Source organism: Gorilla gorilla, chromosome 6 (genome assembly GCF_029281585.2).
Source record: "Gorilla gorilla gorilla isolate KB3781 chromosome 6, NHGRI_mGorGor1-v2.1_pri, whole genome shotgun sequence".
Lineage (NCBI taxonomy): Eukaryota > Metazoa > Chordata > Mammalia > Primates > Hominidae > Gorilla > Gorilla gorilla.
Genome location: NC_073230.2, coordinates 19,129,655 through 19,146,782, shown reverse-complemented (window position 1 = coordinate 19,146,782; position 17,128 = coordinate 19,129,655). Strand labels below are relative to the sequence as shown.

Genomic DNA, 17,128 nt, shown 5'->3' with positions numbered 1-17,128 from the left:
CAATTCAGAGCTAGGATGGAATTTAAAGATAATCTCCTCAAAAATTTACATGTTACAGCAGAGAAAACCTAATTCCTGAAAGATTAAGTGATTTATTTTCAAGGTCATACAATTTTATGTTGACTTGTACTTTGTTCTCTCAAGTTGCTAATTTTCTATTGATTTCATTAGAAGTTCTTTGTGCAGAGATGTTGTTCTTTTGGCAAATATATTAAAAAGGAAGCAATAAATAATTATGCTTTCTACTCATTGATGGTTATTTTGTTTTACAAACATATGGAAACTTTCTCAAACCTATGAAAAACATGAACAAAATCCATTTTTTTTAAAAAAACTAATTATATTTTTAAATACCTATAATTATAAAGTTGTTACTGATTTATAACAAGTAATCCTACATGAATTAAAGGAATAATTATAAAAGTTTAACATTAATAAAATATAAAGCTTCTCTCTACATTTTATCTGCAATACATAAAATATTTGCTTAGCTAGCTTTAACTCTAGGCTTTAAGCTGGGTATTTTGAAGATTAATAAGGCATGACTAGGGAGAGAAGCCAGAATGCTCTTCAGGTTAGAGAAGTTGAGTGCAAAAGACTATTAAGGGACAAAAGTGCAAGGAATATTTGGTTTGACACGTTAGTGTTCCTCAGCTGACTCATCGGCATATTTTGTAAGGTTTAAGAAATGGACAGCAAAGAGATAAGAGATGCATATTCAAACTTTTGACAGTGTGTTAAACAAACAAACAAAAAAAGTAGAAAAGATAGAGATCCTTGAATAAAATCGTTTGTTTGTATAAGCTTCTTTCACTTTCCAGAGTTATTTTGGCTCAAGCTGAATGAATTTCAAAGGAATATCAAATAAGCACTGAAGGATGCAGATATGGAAACGAGAGTGTACTGCACACTGCTGAAGGCTTTAGAACACATTCCTTTGGGTCTTGAAGCTGCTGGTTTGGATGTGCATTTTATATTAATTAAAAATAAAAATAAGTTTTCTCCCCTGTCTGGGGAGGATCTTAGTCTCTCTGATGGTTTTGCCTGCCAGGCACACACATCCAAGGTTTTGCAGAGATTGTAATGATAGAATTTATTGATTTTAGCTAACAAATGGCAAAACAAAAGTCAGTTGGGGCTCCCCTTAACAATAAACGCTCAGGGTTTTCCATGATTCCTAAATCCAATAGAGTTATATATACAGGTTCAGCAAGCAACCAACACACTTAGCATACTAGGCAGGATGCCGTGGTAAACAGAAGCTCTGTAAAAAATTAATAGCTCCATAACTGAGAGGCAGCAATCGAACCAGAAGGGCAAAAATATCTTGCAAAGACGAATACTGTGATTACCTTCCCACTGTGACTGCTGTGATTTACAGCTACTTGGGATTAAATTTAAAGAAGAGCAATGGAAGGAATAAGAGATATTACTGGTATTATGGCTAAAGAAGAGAATTCAGAGGCCTACTTGAAAGTGGTTGCTTTGCACTCAGGGACAGAAAGGAATATCTCATTTTCTAAATTCAGTATGACCCCTTAGTTTAATGGTGAAATCATTTTGGAAACTCATTCCTTTTTATATTTAAGCCAGTTGAATATTTTGTGGAAAAAGTTTTCTCTAGACTACTCCTTAGTTTCCCTCTTCAGTTCATGTTTTTAAAAAGAAAGAAGGAAAAATTACATGAGTGATAATACAAATAACAAGCTGAAAAACCCTGAATCAGAGCTGAGTGGATTGTTTGGTACCTGCGGAGTTCAGATAATGACAACAAGATGACTAATGACTCATTTGCCGATAAGTCATTCATTCTTTAGACTCTGATAAATGTACTTTAATGATTTTCTGTTAAGCATGGGCTTAACCTTTGAAAGTGATTAGAACACATTTCCTCTATTTTCTATTAGTTCAACTGGTTTGTGGATATACCATGATTTAAGATGCAAATGTGTTCTTGCTAGGCAGTTGATAATTTCTAAAAAAAAAAAAAAAGAAAAAAAAAAGCACCTTGTTAAAATTTTTAGTCTGTTTTAAAAACCTAAGTGGTGGCAAATTATATAAAGAGTAATCTAGACTAACAGATTGTAAGTACAGATGTTACTAGAGACCGCAAACACACGTGTCTTGCCTTAATAGACTAGCCTTGTGAACAAAAGTAGATTGTGTAGCTGCCAAACCATAAATGATATTTTTGAAAATGAACACTTATTTTTCTTTACTTTCTGAGTTTCTTAAGACTCATCATGTTTTTTTGCCACTTGCAAATTCAATGTGTATTTCCTTGAAATAGTCATTTGCATGTGAATGAAAATAGTACTTAGTTTTATAAATGTGTAGTGTGCACTCACAGACAAGACCACAGCACTTGGGTTGACATGGGACAATACACATGCGGCTCTAGCTGTATCAATAAGAGATATGTGTACAAACTACAAAATGGTGCCTTTGTAGCAGCACATATTAATGTAAATATGATGTCTGACATTACAACATTGAGATATTATCTACATGGAATAGCAAACTTTCTGGAATAAATTTTCAAATGTAAAATTATTGTAATTCTGAAACGTTTTATAAGAACCAGACAAATGTGGCTTCACAGTATATTAGCAAAAGTATAATCCAAATCATTTGTGTAGCATAGAGACTATAATAGAAATGCTATTATTGATAATTATATGAATTTATTATTGTTGTAACATATGCTCACTGATTTTATTCAAACAACCTACATTAAGGGCTAACTGGAAGCCTTCTTTGTGATAGGTGTTGAGACACTGAATAACATCAATATTGGAACAATATGGAAAATAGAATTTTTGAAACATGAAAGATTTTGGCAATCTCTAATACACCTATGAGCTAATTTACAAACATTGATTTGCAACGGGTTGTGATACTCTAAAACCATTTTCCCCTGATAAAGAATCATTTGCCCACTAAACCAAGTTAGGTGAAGTATAGCTAAAATATAGTACAAATTTTATTGTAACACCTAAAAACTGCTCTTTGGTAAAAATAATCCTACTTCCCTCCACCTCCAACTTGAGAACTCCCCTGTCCTTTTGTGTGGCAGGTGTGAAATGAGGTATAGGCTGCAATAGGCTGACAGAAAGGAGAGTGAAGAGCAAATAGAAGACACAGAGAAATATGATTCCTAGAGTCACTCTGACACCCAATGAAAGTGGCTATTACTGAGTCAACTTCCAGAAGTAGAAGATGCAACTAGGCCTTGCTTATTTAAATGGGATAATGCATTTACATTAAATTATTGCAATTTATAATAGGCAATTTTTGAGTTTTGTATATTATATTTCCTTACCTAGGTAACTTACTCTTGCTTTTAAGTTATTTAACTGTTTCTGGGACTCTCTTTAAGCAAATACAATTATAATGAGGCTTTTTATTAAATTTAGTGCATTGCATCTTGAGGTTTAAAAGTCAAATTCCTGATATTTGAAACAATGTTCTCAAATTGTTAGTTTAGCAATGACAGATACTTTCAAATTATATGCCATAATCCAACAGCACTTTTATTCTTCCTCTCCCTATGTAAGTAATTGATCACTTACTAATATCAGTAATAGTATTTGGAATATATATTTTTAAAAGACACTTAGTTCTGACGTGTCAACTGATGATTATCATTTCAAATATGGTGCAGCCATTAAACATGGATTAGGTGAAGCAACCACTGATGGTACACTTATTTTTGGAGACCTAGTTTAAATGATGTGTGTTAAATTATTTGATTTTTTATGGTGCCACATGATACGATTCTCAAACCACCACACAACTTGGCAAATTATGCCCTAAAATGTCTCAGAAGCCATAGAGGAATAGTTTCTTAACTTTTTCTCTGTCACAGTCCATAAATAGACTGTAAGCTATGGGTAGTTTTTGGGGAGAAGAAGCAAATCTATACATTCACATGGAATTCATGCACCCCAAGTTAGCCTCAGGTTATGAACTTCACTCTAGTGAATAAGATGAATAAGATCAATAGAAATATTCTCCAAAGGTCCCTTGGCAAAAATGCTCCTTTATGAAACACTTCTATAGCTACTGCCCAGCACTGAACATATTCATGCAGACTCCAAAGAGTCTCTGGCTCTTTCCTGCTTCTTCTCATTGCCCACCAGAGGAATTCAATAGGAGAGATATTGTTTTAAGACAGTATTCCACCTGTATCCCTTTTCCCCACAGGGTTATGTCACTTAAATTATACCTTCTACTTGACTCAGGAAGAAAACATTATAATTCCATCAAAGTAAGAAATATTTCAGTATATATACCAAAGTATATTATTATCTATTATGTTTTAACAGTATTTTAAATCTTTTTCATCTCCCTATTCAATATGCAAATGCTGATGATTTTGGATTTCAGGCAGCCTTGTAATAGGAGTAATGGTGTGCCGTGATTCATTGCTTGTAGTTTTGCTTTAAAGTTTGATTGAAATTTCAAATAACTTGTTGTAGGTAGAAACTATCTTTTTCCCACTTGTATTAAAGAGCTCTAATGAGAACTTTCAATGCTTTGTTCCTTTCAATTAAATACTTACTCTGTGTATAGTATTAGTATAAAGATTGGTGTATGCTTCAAAGATACCACTAATTAAGTGATAATCTAATGTATTCTGAAACCTATTTTGTTTTCAACTCAAGTCTGTGTCTGTTGCCAATTATACCCCAATTAATTCCAGTTTCAGTGTGAGAAATTCTTTTTCCTTCTTCACTCTACTAGATAGAGGGGATGTCTTTAACTGAAGCTTCTCTGATCTTCTAGCTTTGCTCCTGTTTCAAAAATGATAAGCTATATGAAGCATGTTAATTTGCTCAGTGAATTTCAATAGGTTCTATTGTCCATCCAAGTCTATTTGATCAGGGCATTAGAAATATATAATGGGTTTATGTTAAAAGAAAAGAGAAGGTCAGTGCTCGCTTCGGCAGCACATATACTAAAATTGGAACAATACAGAGAAGATTAGCATGGCCCCTGCGCAAGGATGACACACAAATTCGTGAAAAGAGAAGGTCAAAGTACAGTCAGACACCACATTGTACATTTTAATTTTAATACTCTCTCAACAAAAATGTATTAAATGCCAACTACATTAAGATATTGTGCCAGGCATTACACTACTATATAGCAGTAGATTTTGTAAAAGTTTAAGAAATGCAAATGTCTTAAGATAAAGACAAATATTAATTCCAGAAGAATAGCAATTTCTGAATTGTGATTAATGAGAGAGGAAATACAATGACAAAGCTATGACATTGGATCTATACTGACTCAAGTTTTAATTCTGATGCTGCCACTTATTGGGTAGGATCTGAAATAAAATCTCTGATCCTCAGTTTCCCAAACTGCAAAGAAGAAATAATAAATAACAAGCACAGTTTGTGTGTGCGTGTTCATTTTAGGCCATTCTTGATACTTTGCAGATGTGTTCCTATGTCTGTTATTAGGCAAATTAAGACAGTTTGGGAAAAAAAAATTTTCTAGCCTCTTCAACACCAGAGTTTGAACACTGCCAGGAAGTTTGAATGGTTGTGTGCAACAACACACGTGCTGGCTCACTCAAGAAGGCTGAAACTGAAGCAAGAGCCATTTAGAGAACTTGATCTTGCCTAGAGAAAATGACTAGCTGAGTGTGTATTTTCTCAAAGAAGAGCCACTTAGCTTTGAGCATGTTGCCTCAGAGAGTTGTTTAAGAGTTTCTTCTTCAGAGAGTTTCCAGAAGACTGAGCAAAGACATGATTATAAGTTTCTGTCTTAGAAAGCTAAAATAATTATACTAAGCTAGTCTAGCACAAGAAGCAGGAAGAAGTCTAAGGAAGTAAGTGATGTCAGCAACCATAATATTACTACAAATAATCATAGTTAATATCTATTGAGTACTTAGCAGGAGTCAGGTAGTGTTCGAAATACTTTACATACAATACTTTGATACTCACAAAGATAGGTACTCATATTATCCTCATTTAAGGATTAAAGAACTGACACACAAATAATTATTTAATTTGCTCAGGTAGAATTCTAAAATGACTCCCCAAGATTCCCAGCTCTCATTCAACCAAACAGTAATGTAGCTGCTGCTGTGAGTGGACTTTCATAGAAACAATTAAAATTGCAATTCAATTGACCTAAGATCTTAAGATTATCCAGATCCGCCTGTCCAAAAACATCATATGAGCTCTTTAAAGCAAGAAACTTTTCTCAGGCTGGTGGCAGAAAAGGATATCAGAAATTTAAACCATGAGAAGGATTTGAGGTGTTATTCCTGGCCTGACATGGAGGAAATCACTGGAAAAGACCAGAGGGTTACCCCCTACTGATAAACAGCAAGAATACAGAAACCACAGTCCTGCTGTAACAAGGACCTTGATGCTGTCAACAATTTGAATGAGCTTGGTCATGGATTTTTTGCCAGACCCTTCAGACAACTACTCAATCCAACCAATGCTTTGATTTCAACCCTGTGACACCCTGAGCACAGAGAACCCAGCCACATCATACCAGACTCTGGTTTTAGAAGTATGAACTAATAAATGGGTGCTGTTTTAACCCTTTTTTCTAGTGATTTGTTAAACAGCAATAGAAAACTAAATACAGTCATAAACTTTCTGAGTGCACATGCTCCTAACTGCTAAGCTCTATGGAAGCAGAAGATAGACTAAAACACTGGAAACAGACCTCACACCCATGAAATACACTGGGACTGTGGTCGGATTTGAGGCCTGGCAACAAGGTACACCCAATTGCTTGACATGAGAAATCATCTACAGGGGAAAAAGTGTTCTCAGGCATATTCCTGTCCTAGGAAAGAGGGGAGGAAAGAGAGTTAGAGAGGTAGAGAGACTGATTGAGAAGCTGGATTTTGTGATAGCCCATTTTTCATCACATGAGGCAACTTTAGGGAAGGTTTACAGTCATTTGAGAAGTAGATTTAATGTCAGCTAGGGCTTTGTAACTTAAAATGTGGCTTAAGGATCAACATCTACATCTCCTGGGCAGTTGTTAGAAATGCTAAATGTCAGTTTCTGTCCTAGACCTTATAAATTAGAATCTGCATTTTAACAAGACCCCAGGTTATTTATTTGAACACTAAATTTTGAAAAGCACTAAGCTAGAAAAAAACACAATTTTTGCATAACGATCAGTTTCCAAGCAGAATGTAGCTAAGGCAAAAAGATCTCAGAATTTTAAATATGTTTATTTATTTTCTATTTTTGAATATTCTTTTAATAAATTATAGTGAAGTATATGGCTTGGAAAAGGTACACAAAAATTCAAGGATGGCACAAGTGGATTGCAGAACTAAGAAGGAAAATCATATTTACAAAGAGCTTCAATCTTCAAATGGTTTTCACATCGTTAAAGAAAGATCTACATATTGGAAATATGTGTGTTGTTTCAAATGAATCGTATATAAAAGCTCTGATAATGTATTTACTATATGCTGCATAGTCTGATCTGCCTTGGTGTGCAACATCCCTCATAAAACACACACACACAGACACACTTGTGTTTTTTAGTTGTTTGAATATTGTGCATATCTTGAAAGATGCATCTAGAGCTCTAAAAAAATTATATTACATGTTGAAATTTTAAAGCAAATCTCAGTATTTTAAATCATGAAAACTTATTTTTAAAAGTAGTCGGAATTACAAATGGCATTTTCTTTTAAACTAGTATACAAAGAAGGAGGATAGTTTTTGTTTTCTTGTAAAATAAAATTAATAAAATTAAATATCTCATTGCTTTAAAGAGGACTTCCCAAATTACCTATTCAAATATATACATTTAAATACAGATAGTTCTTTAAAATTAACAATTTTTTTGCAATATGAAGCTGGAATTACATGGAGATGAAAGTTATTATCTTTTATTGGGCTATGGAGCAATCATGAATACAGGAATAATTTATTAGATAGATAAGGCAATAAGAGCAAGAGCAATAAATTCCAGAACTCAACAATCCTGACATATGATTTTAATTAAGATCAAAACAAATTGTTACAATTTTTAGACATGATTGTGAGGGATGATTTAGTTCTTCATCTACTTTCAGAAGGGACTATATGTAAATGAACAAAACATGAAAACACTCCAACTACAATTTTATCCATAATTTTCAATGAAGATTTTACATGTAAAGATCCTGTCATTTTGTTATATATTAAGTATTTTTTTCACTGGAGTCAATATATTTATTAATTGTTCATGTGAGTTAATAATTTTTGCATTAGACTTGAATATCTTTTTTCTTATTAAATGGATATTTTTAGGAGGGAAAAATAGAATTACATAAAAGTCAACAACTTTTCAAAAGTTATAACCTTTCAAGTATCATATGGTGGGATGTATTTGAGATGAGTGCCCTTAACTACATTATTGTACTATTATTGTAGAATAAGAGTGTACATTATTTAGTTAATTTTCCTCCTTTTATCCCCTGAGTTGGAAGCCTGCTAGGAATTTATCTAACAAGAGGTATCTATTTAACCTGATCTTCAGCCATAAAAGTCCACCTGCAGATAAAGTCCCGTAGCTTTAGCATGTTGTATGCTTTGTCGTTTTCAGAGAGTAATCACTTTATGAAAATAGTAAATCTTTAATAATTACAAACAATGAAAATAAATTATAACTGTATATACAATTTTAAGCTAATACTATTACCAAATAACTTTAAGAATATTCTTCTTACACACTATTCTGATTCTGACTCTGCTTTTAAGTAAGTGAAAAGATTTCATTTTAGATTTCGTCCAGGGTAAGACAAGACGTATTGGGACAGAGAAACCATCTATGTGTACACTTTCAGTTCCTTGCCCTGACATTTCCATCCATGCAAATTATAGTCGCTTTATAGCACACTCTACTTACATGAGATTCAAGAAGTCGGATATGTGATAGCTGTCACACTTCAGTTATGTAGGTGGAAAGCCGAAGATTTCACCCTGGAGAAGTGCTGCTATTAAACAGCAAAATTGGCATGTTCTATAATTGTGTGAGTTTGAAGACAACTTAAAAAATGTATATGCAACATTTATTTATTTATTTAGGACACATTTTCATCACCATAATTAACTTTCGGGGTAACTCGTGCTCAATTTTAAAGAATGATTTCTGCATTATGCTTGTTTTACTTATGATTTATGTTATATTTTGAGTGTATAGAACTAAGCATTTAGTTGTCATAAAATCAGAAAACCCCAAACAAACTGATAAGAAAATTAATAATCAATGCTAATAAATAGCTGGATACCCTGAAAGATACAAAGCTTAAATTAGTACTTTTTACTATAAAGGCATTTTCTATTAAGATTTTCCTAGTTTTATGAAGGAGAAGAGATAAAAAGTATCATATAAATTGGAGCAATTCTAGGACAATAGGGTCTTAAATTTTACTTTAAATATATTTATATACTTCATTTTCTCTTCTTTGTGGCCCTGGGTCATAGTTTTTTTAAAAATGAAGAAAAGACACTGCTTTTCAAAGAATGAGTCTGTAGTATTTAAACTGAAGCTGAAATTCCGTGCCTCAAGGTCAACATCTAACTAAACTGAACATAGAAGTCACACTGTCTTATTTGTATGAGGGTGGTTCATTTATTTTCTTACAAAAAAAGTGCTGTATTTGGACTATTCTGGCTCTTAATTAGTTATTGGCCTCTTGGCAATGTTAAAGTACCTTGGCATTGTGAATGCAAAAAAAAAAAAATCAGTGACATTTCAAGGCACCTACATACAAATATGCTTATATTTTAAATCATTTTTATAAAGAATAAGAAATAAAGTTGTGCTACACAGCTGATCCAAAACCTGATCTGATTCTCCACTTCTACGTAACTATTTAAAATGATGAGAACTGTTAGTTTCTATAATTAACATTGCTCTCCTTTCACATTACCATTTCTGAAATCAGCAAATTCCCTAATCTCTGTACTTCCTTTCAATGTTGGATGATTTCCAATTTGAAGTGTTGTTTTTAACCTAAATAGAATCAGCCCAGAACAGCTCTGTGATACGTTGAGGAAAAAAGGTGTCTTTGGAGAGAGAACTTCAAGTGCAAATTAACTTGAAATAATTTAACCTGAGTGTGGAATAATTTGCAGTCTTTCTTCTGTGCAGCTGTGGGAATTGCTTCTGTAGGCCCAGTTGGGGAAGTTGCCTGGCTACTTGCAATTTTGTCACATCTGTCAGCTGTAGCTAAATGGAAAATATAGTAAGAGGTAACATTACATAGATTTGGGACATTCCCTAGAGGGTCTTGTCTCCTTGCAGCAGTGAATAAATTATATGAAAGCTGAAATGAAATACCGTATTGTATTTGCCAACTCATGCAATTTGAAAGAATGAAAAAAAAACTTCACTGCTTAGATTCACTATTTAAATTCTCCACAACCAACAAGCTCCTATCTACCACGATCATATTTTCTGATCCAAAAATCAGACCTGTGTTATCTGTGGCAGGTTGTATTCTTTTCTGATCTGTAAATTTTTATGAAACCATTTTACAAAGAAATAATCATATCATATTTAGATACATACATACATTCAACAAATTGCCATTTTGGAAAGAGTGAAATTGTACAGAATCAGACACGCCAGCAGATCCACAATATTAAGTGTCAGAGTCTATAGAAAGCTAATATAATGATTATAATTATACAGTAAAAACAGTCAACAGCTTCCAGATCAACTGGGGCATTTGTATAACTAACATATAGTTGAAGAACCAAGTATCAGACACTTGAGCAGTTTATTAAAAGATGGCAATGAACAGTGCCTATTTAATTTAACTTGTATTTAATTGGTATTGTTTTTAATGGAGGAAATTTGTTCAGTTTCTAGGAAGGTGCCTAAGGATGGAAACTGCGTGACATTCAATATGGACAGGTTCTTCTTGTTGGACAGGTTCTTGCATTTTCTGCACGTAGATCTTTAACTAGGTAGGATGTTAATAATAACACTTGCTTCTCTCATCATGAAGAGTTTTTCTGAGGATAAATGAGAAGACATTTGAAAACAATTTATAAACTATAAAATATCAATGATTATTATTATCTTTCGGAGTCTAATAAACAGCTCAAGAACAAGAATTCTAGATGCCTCCTGCTTGGGTCTTGATATAAAATGTTTATCAATATAATCTCTCATATTTGTCTTGATACTCATTCAAGGAATATTTACTCCATATTAAATATTATACAAAATACTATGTAGCACATAAAATTGTGTATGTAAGTCATCAGTAGCCTGAGGAAGTTTTTAGTTGTAAAATATGAAACCATAAAAAAGCATGAAAAATTATTACAGAGTTAAAAATAAATAAGAATTGTTTTGTGAAGACGTCTGGGCATGAATTAAGCCTTACAGAGTTAATGGGTAGTTGACAGTCTGAGTAAAATGGAGAGGTTATTCCAGGTATGGAAAATGTAATGCAATGAGGTTTTGAAGGATTTTAGGCCAAAGACAGGTTGGCCAATGGCAAATAATCAATTAAATATAAACATGGGAAAACATTAAGTTATATATTAAAACAATGAGAATTATAATATTTACTTGGAGCTCATATGTTGAAAGAACCATAAATCTTACATTAGGGAAAGTCATCAAAATCCGTTATTAAATTCAAGGAGATAGCAATCAATTTGGCCTGGCCAAATTCAAAGATATTGAATCCATTGCCACTATTTAAAGGTTTGATATTCTCCACAGAATTCCTATTTCCAGTTTTCTTGAGCTTCTAATTGAAACTATAATAGTGGATCCATATTCTCTCGTGGCCATAATCAGTTAGAACTGAACTCATGTTTCATTATAGGTATGTTCTTTCTATATTACGTTAGTACTTACTCTATTCAGTCATTTATGCTGCATGCCTATAAGTATACGGGTTTGAAAACCCTGCCCTGTAAGATACAGGAACACCCTGGTTTGACATCCGTAAATTAAAATTTTACTTTCCCAGGTAGCCCCATCATGTTTTAAAACATGTTTTATGTCCCTTGTAAGTTGTATTTCTAGGTATTTTGTTCTCTCTGTAGCAACTGTGAATGGGAGTTCACTCATGATTTGGCGGGGCCTGTCGGGGGGAGGGGGATAGGCGAGGGAGAGCATTATGACAAATACCTAATCCATGCAGGGCTTAAAACCTAGATGATGGGTTGATAGGTGCAGCAAACCACCATGGCACATGTATACCTATGCAACAAACCTGCACTTTCTGCACATGTATCCCAGAACTTAAAGTAAAATAAAACAAACAAACAAAAATTTTAAGAGTTCTTTGTAATGAATTAGAATTGACTTCCTTATATCTTCCAGCTATATTTTTGTCCTAAATATGCTTAATGAAGTCACACAAGAAGTGTACTATTTTTTTCTATAGTAAACCTTTAAAACCACATATTATCCATTGGCAATTTTACTCTCATTTATGGGTTTAATTTCCAACCATGTTGCCAATCCATTATTTCCCATTGCCTGCAGAACATTTATAGAGCTTTGTCCTACACAGTAATCCCAATACAATGTATCTATTTTGTGACTAGACTCAACATCCTCCTCACCAAACCAGGTTTTACTGTGTTTCTTAGCCTAGAATCTCATCTCAGCATTCCCCAAATAACTCAGTGTAGAAATCTAGAAGTCTTCCTAAACTCCTCATATTATATCACACTCTTTACCCATTTAGCAAATACCAAAACTACACTTAAACTCATTTCAGTCCTTCATTATCATTTACCATGGGCCGCTGCAATAGCCTCCTATCTATCTCCCTAGGCCACCCTAAGTCACGTCCGCTTCAATCTTTTATTTATATTGCTTCTAGTGGTTTTTCCTAAAATGTGAATTTCTTCGTGTTACCTCACCAAATTGAAAAATGTCATTGGTTTATCACCATATTCAAGATGAAGCCCAAACTATTTAGCTTGTCTTTCAGAATCTGTTTCCACCTACTTTTCAGTATCACTTACCACAATGTCCTAACCTACTATCTTTGGACCATTTACTCTGTTTAGTTTTCCATATTATCTGTCAATAAATTACTCTCCCTTCATCTTTTCTCATTTGACAGTTTAATTTCCTCAGGTCCTATAATATGAGTTCAATTAATACTTCATTGGTCAGGCCATTCTGTTTCACCCCAATCAAGACAGATTAGATACTCAATTTTGTCTTTTCACAGCACCTTATTGCATAAAACTAACACTATATGGAAGTCAATATTTGCTTGTTTTTCTTTCTCAATACTAAGTAGGCTATTGAGGATCCAGATTATATCTTGATAATTTTTTGAAGCCTAGGATCTGGCATAGAGACTGATGCATGTTTGGTGCTCATTAAATGAAAATTGGATAAATGAATCAATAACCAGTTTTAGGTTAAACACTCTCAGGTTTTAATACATTCTAGACTCTCGTTATCCTGACTATTCTTGGTATACTATGTTTTTGCCAATACTGTCCTTTAGTTAAAGTATATTATGGTCAGCAAGAGATGAACAGGAGACATAATTCTGTGATGAAAGATCTATGAAACTTGAAGTCAGATATAGCTGGTTTAATATCTCATTTCATTCAAATGTTACCTATGAGATTATGAGAAATTTACTCACTTTACTGGGTCTTGGTTTTCTCATTGTAAAACATGAAGAATAATATCTGGCTGCAGGATTATTGCTGAGATTAAATGAGACAGTCTAGGTAAGAATTCTGCCATGTAGCAAGTTAATATTCAATTCTTTACCTCAGGCTTCTCTTCTAGACTCATCACATCATTACAATATGAAAGAGATATGCTACGTTTATGTGGAATTGTCTTCCAAATCATATTTTGAACTCCTGCTCTCTTGATAGACATATAAATGAATTTATATTTGTAGTAGATGGAGTATAATATGCTATTACATTTAGGTTAAAAATGTTGGAATAGGAAGCATATTGCATATTTTAATTCAAGTATCATGGCTATATTCAGAATTACATTGTTCATCCAAGAGGTGAACCAGAAACCCAGCTGTCTTTTCTGATTGCTATGAATTTTATTTAACAAACCTTGTGAGCAGTGTGATGAACAATCCTTCAAAATTATAAAGGCTTCACCACTACCTTATATTGATTTGGCGAGATCACAGTCAGCTACTCTCTCTGCAAGGTAGCATCACTTGTTTAAGCACTTTCATTGGTATTCTAACCTGTGTCTGAATAATCTCGGTCATCTGTTTAAGTTGGAAACTCTACAATGGAGATAGAATAGCACTTGAATTTTAGTGGCTGACATGTAACAGGAATAAAAATGAATGGTACTATATCTGAATCATGTTCATTTCCCATAGAAAGTGGTGGTCCCGCAGGCCCAACTGTGGCTTCTGGTGGCCTGGGAAAAACATACAGTTGGGCTACTTTTCACGCTTGCTTCTAATGTATGGAGGCAAACACCAATTATTGGAAATGACATTCCAAAGGAATAACATTGTAAAAAAGTCCAAAATGAAATCACTGATAAACTGGAGTCAAGCTTAGAAGATAGCCAAGAGATGCAACAAAATGAGACTCTGGGAAACAGTAGGTAACAGTAGGTAGTTAAGAGTGACCAAACTCCTTTACTACCTTCATTCATACTTTTATATAGCTGCACATTTTTAAATCTCAAACTGAAAACTTTTCTGACTACCGTTAGAAACCTAATTATTGAGTTGTTGGGAAAAATAGACCAGGAAACGAAATCATTCCTGTGAGTTTTATGAAATAAATTGCTACAAAAATGTTTATTGAATTGTCATGGAATAAGCAAAATAGAGATATCCTAATTAGTTGTAAGTATCATATATTATAAACCCTTATTAAAGTATTTATGTAATGATAATCATGCTCTAGATCATCGGAACAGCTACCATATGTCATGGTACATGAACCTGCTGCATGCCAGGTCCTGTGCACAAATATTTTCTCATTTGTTCCAGCAGTGACACTATGATTATTGCTAACCTTGATTTCTAGATGAGGAAAACAGAGACTAAAGCTAGTCAGTGGCAAAGGAAGAATCCTAACCTAGAATTATCTGACACGAAGCCCACTACTTTTCTATTATAGTAACAAAACATGATGGTGTCTACTTACGGTTAACCCTAACTTTACTCTTCTGACTGGATACCTCAACAACTGATCTAAAACAAAGACTAGATGTTAATCTCACCTCTACCATTTTCTGGCTGATGAACTGAGTAAGTCACTTAAACTTCCTGAGCTTTATTTTAAATTACAATTTGTAGACAGCGTATGTTATTACTAGCTTTACTAGATTATAAGAATTAATCTAGTTACTAATAGATGTATTCTGTGAAGTATAAAATGATATACTTGGTTTTAGAGTACCTTAGATGTGTAAATTTACTAGATTATAATATTCACATATCTTGAAGATGACAACATTTCACAGTAATGTGTATGTCCTTTGTTAGAAATGTTTCTTATGTGGTAAATTTAAATATACATCTATATAATCAAAACACAATTCTATTTTTTTCCTACTTTAAATTCTCTTTAAGGTGTTTCCTAAAAAGTTTAGGGACAAGTTTATATTCTTGAGAAGTTCATTCATTTCATTCATTTAAGTTTAAGCAGAGGTCAATAACTCTGAGGAATATATTTATTATTTCAACAGTGTATTCTAAAAAAAAACAAAAAAAAAAACCTTATAGCATGAGATACCCTTTAGTTGCAAGATACAAGTTAGTATCCAGATAAGTGACTTAAACGAAGGCTTAAGGGCCATCTGTGAAGCCATAGACTTGATCATAGAATCTTCTCCTGAAGAATTTCAGCTATTTGGCTTAAATTATTGTTTCAATTATAATTATTATTTTTAGTAAGGTTTTAGACACTTCACAGGACCCTTTACACAGGTCAGTGTTTATATCTAGAATTTTGTATTGAAAAATTAATTCCAGAGTTTATAGTTAGCATTAGGAAATCTTGTTGTCCTTTAAACTAATTCACAGCAATTATTTTTAAACTAATTTGCAAAGACTACTTGAGGTTACTTGGTGGAAGATTTAGGAAGAAAATAACTGTGAAGGTGCAAGCTGAACTCGAGTCCTAACTTCTTCACACCAGAGTAGCTTTGTTCTTATTTGTTGTGTACAATTTGTTGTGTACATTACGCATCTGCCCCATACTTTATTTTAGTTCTCTTTTATTTTTTAAAATTCGGTTGTTAAGACCAAAACAACAGTATTTTAAAATCACCAGCCTGAAATAAAGCTGTCCTATTTTTCAGTGGGAAATGACAGAGAATTGCTCTTGAAGTAATGCACCCTTCCTTTAACTGTAGAGACTGAGGTATCTATTTTATTTACATAAATGATTAGCTTCTTATTTAATGAATCGGAACACTGTAAATGCATGCTTCCATAGGAAGTACGTGAAGCCATTCTGTTAGGACTGTAATTATGCCCAATCCAAATACCTGAATGTTTTCAGGCTGCAAATTTTGTAGACAATATTTCTACTCCCACCTTCTGTATTACTCTCACAGATTTTGGTTGTCATTCTGGACCACTTGTATTGAGCTGGAACCTTTGGATCCATCTCACCCTACACAAGTAGCCTCTCTTACACTAACATGGTGTTTGCCTTGACACTTGTGACTTTATAACTCACACAGTCTTTATGATTGGAGTTTGTTAATATAGAATTTACTTTTGTATCTCTGCTTACTAACAGATAGGATGTGATTTTTAAATGTTATTTTTGAATTACTATTTGGTATCTGAATGTTATATATTATTTCCTGAGAATGGTATTTCCTATAATTTATGATATGCCTATCATATCTCCTATGATAGGAGAAACATAAATTTTTCTATTTCAATATCATTTTTATACCAAAAGTTTTACTCATATATGGAGTTTATTAGCTACTAAAGTTGTCTTAATAATTCAATGTAATTAAATAATATGATTGAATAAACATTTACTCATCCAAAATACAGTACTAACTCTGAATTTTATATAGAATATTATAGATAGAAAATCATAACATTGTAGATGTTATTATGTATAGATATAGATGTTATGGATTATATATAGATATTATAAGATAGAGAATT

At 33.1% G+C, this 17,128-nt stretch overlaps 1 protein-coding gene and 1 non-coding gene across 2 annotated transcripts in view; both read left to right on the top strand.

Annotated features, from left to right (window-relative positions):
* THSD7A (thrombospondin type 1 domain containing 7A) overlaps nt 1-17,128 on the top strand; it is a 468,774-nt gene that overhangs the window by 123,213 nt on the left and 328,433 nt on the right. The gene's annotated exons all lie outside the window — the stretch shown is intronic.
* LOC115935547 (U6 spliceosomal RNA) lies at nt 4,937-5,043 on the top strand. The gene has a single exon (XR_004071155.2). It is a non-coding gene; the product is annotated as a U6 spliceosomal RNA (small nuclear RNA).